Source organism: Populus euphratica, unplaced genomic scaffold, assembly GCF_000495115.2.
Source record: "Populus euphratica unplaced genomic scaffold, PopEup_1.0 scaffold122.1, whole genome shotgun sequence".
In the NCBI taxonomy this organism is placed as follows: domain Eukaryota; kingdom Viridiplantae; phylum Streptophyta; class Magnoliopsida; order Malpighiales; family Salicaceae; genus Populus; species Populus euphratica.
This window is the reverse complement of record NW_011499980.1, coordinates 40475-43870: the sequence shown is the minus strand read 5'-3', so window position 1 is coordinate 43870 and position 3396 is coordinate 40475. Positions and strand designations below refer to the sequence as shown.

Genomic DNA, 3396 nt, shown 5'->3' with positions numbered 1-3396 from the left:
ATAAATTTTTAAGTATTAATCATCTACCTTATATTTCTAGAAAAAGGTTGTGTTTACGTTCAACCACTCGAAGCTTTAGATCATCGATTCTCTCTCCTCAACCATAAACAGCAAATATCATCACTACCATTGGAATCCTTTCACCTAGATCTACCATAATCTATATTTTTTTCCCCAAATTATCATAGTAAAAGTTTCCTCCAACAGTGGCCATGTGTGAGCTACACGCATTACCAGAGGCTTTATTTGTAATTTACAATGAAATTGATCTTTTTTCTATACAATGACACTCAAGTGATTTTGAGGACCTATAGGGGTATTTTTTTTGTTTTTTATACATGTATTTATTTGTATATTTATATTTTGTAAAATACCAGAAATAAATATAAAAAAGAATGACAACAGAGGTCCAGCACCTAGTTTATCCTATCGTCGTGCGTGGGTCTGAAGCTCAATTCTCAAATATGGGTTATGACTATTTTTTAGCTATTCCAACATAATCTTTCTTTTTAGTGATAAACATTATTCAGCAACATATCCTTTTTTTTTAATAAGGACAATGTCAGAATCTTAAAAACAAATATGGATTGTGTTTTTTTTTTGTGCAACTTGGTCGTAACTCTTCTTTTTGGGGTTAAACATTAACATTTCAACGAGTCTTTTATTTTTGGAGATTGGTTTATTTTATTTTTTTATGTGTCTTTTATTTTTAGGGATCGAAATTAACTCTAAAACAATAAATTGAAAATAAGCTCGTAATATCATAACATTTGAATAAAATTAGAAAAAACAAAAAGGTAACATTTTACTTGAAATGATGGTTTAAGGGTGATATTTATATTCTATTAATTATAACTAATCTAGTACCTGAATTTTTGGTACCAATGTTTAATTTGAGTTATACGATTTCTTAAAATTATTAAATTATAACTCCAAAAAAAATTAATTTTCTCAAAATAATTTTTTTTAATACCAAAAAAAAGTATCCCGTGATGTCGTGTATTGACATTTTTCATTTCAAAAATGTCCTTGAGTTATAAAATTTTAATTTTAATTTTTTTTATAAAAAAATTTATATATTAAAATATTCTAAGTAATTGTATGAAATTCTTATTTTATATCCTTATATATAATTTGAGGATATTTTTGGAATACAATATATAAATATTTCAATCTGTACAAAAATACTTAGAAATAAAGAAATATTTTAGAATTAGATGCTATATAAAAATAAAAAGGACACAATTAGACTTGGCCATATATATTAAGACATTTATCCTGGAAAAAAAAAACAACTCGTGCATATTAAGACTAATATCACCTCCTGATTCAATTAAAATAGGTCATTAATATACAATATTAAAACGAAAAAGTGTGTTCTATGACTATGATTAACATGCATAGATAGCTAGTATGCTAATATAATGTAATCTAATGTAATAAAAATACAATAATATAATGAGTCCCTCGATCTTACAGCATATAGAAAAACAAATATTGATATCTATTTTAAAAAATGAGAAAATCTTTTTAACTAAATATTTTGAATCACAATTTCTTAGCATATGTTTATTATAACTTCCTTTTAATTAAACTCATCAAAGATAATTTCATAAGTTTTAGTTTAAGATGCGGATTGAATATTTTTTATAAGATCTAAAATTAAATTAAAAAATAATTATTTTTAGTAAACCTACTCATATTAAATGCTTTTAAATTACTCAAAAACTTATGATTATATAAGAGTTGAATTATGTATTATTTGAACCATTATTATATTTTAATTAAACCCTTCTTCTTAATACAATTACAAAATCAAATAATGCATATTATTTCTTTAAAAATAATAATAGGATATGCATCGGTATTACAAATTGTAATACTTTAATACTCTTTGATTTTAGTATTACGATAGAAATTTTTTAATTTTAATTTCAATCAATAATACGATTCTATAGAAATTATATAAAATTTGGGTTAAATATTTTAATGGATATAAGATATATTGTTACTCATGTTTAAGCATAATAGTAACAATACAAATAAATATATTTATAATGACTATGACAACACAAAAATGAGATTACAATAATTTAGTAAAATCAATTAATAATAAATTTGATATAAATAATTGAACAAGATGAAAATAATATTATATATACTTGATTAGATATTTTAGAAGATAATAGTTATTTATGGTTGAATACTCATCCACTTAGTACAGGCTAGTTTATTGCCGGTGCTTTTGTTTGAGGGTTGGGTTTGAATTTTTTTTTAATGTAAAAAATACAATATCTAGACTATCGTATATGGTATTATTGTTAAACTTAGTTCAATAATTTAAGCTAAAAAACTGATGACTTTGACCTTTTTATTAGTCCAAGTTTTAAATTAATTTGAATTGACATTTAAGAAAGGGATGGTTCATTTTGGTATTTTGTTTGATTTGTTATTTAAATTATGAATTTTTATCGGATTGAATTATTTTTTTATTATATTATATATTAAAAAATATAAAAATAATTTATAATAATTTAATAATGAATGATAAAATTTAATAAAAAATAATAGTAAAAAAATGAAAGAAAAAAAAGAGAGAGAGAGAGAGGATGGAAACACAAACGGTACTGCCATGTGACTGCACAAAAGTAGCCTAGTTTGTGGGCAAAGAGACAGGCACTATAAAAGGGCATGGGCCTATACCAAAAAGTCTAGGCAGCAGACCCACGAGCCTGCGCCTTTATTTTTATTGTTTTCACTTTATAAAGCGGTGGTAGACAAAATATGTAGGCTGTCACGTTGATGAAAATATTAGCAAAGTTAAAAGCTCGAATCGGCAACCTGAATCACGCCTTGCCATGCGTTAGCCAAGCAAGCCTTACATCAACTGTGTTAATAAACATCGTTCATGTGAACACTGATCCCCTCGTCTTTTAGTAATTCTTTGTAGTTTGTGATCGAATATCAAAGGACTGAAAGATCGAGATGTGGCGGCATCTGCATCCATTTTCTCGCAGGGAGGTAAAAAGGAGCAGCATGCTAGTAATTTCCCTACTCAGAGATGTTTTTGTCTGCACGTACATAGAGCAGCTAGCTGTGTTTTTTGGTTAGTAGCAAGAGCACCCGGGATTCCAATGGTGTCATATAGCGACCTGGTGTGGCTAGAAGGAGAAGTTGCAGAGGGCTAGGTCATCATCTACAGGCGAGAATCCAGCCAGCCTAATCCCAGCTACAAACAAATCAGTAGTGACGAGGAAGCTTGTCATGAAATGACGGGCTATGAGCATGACTTGTGAGACTTGAACTTGTATACTTCTCCGTCTGCAAATTTTACGCAGAACCGTCAATGTCTCAGGCTGGCCGGTGAGGAATCTCAATTATATGATTAACAAGTTG

General features: G+C 27.6%; 1 long non-coding RNA gene across 1 annotated transcript; it reads left to right on the top strand.

Moving 5' to 3' along the window:
* The first annotated feature begins 2608 nt into the window (after positions 1-2608).
* Positions 2609-3396, top strand: LOC105139712 (uncharacterized). Its single transcript, XR_845036.1, has 2 exons — positions 2609-2871; positions 2938-3396. It is a non-coding gene; the product is annotated as an uncharacterized LOC105139712 (long non-coding RNA).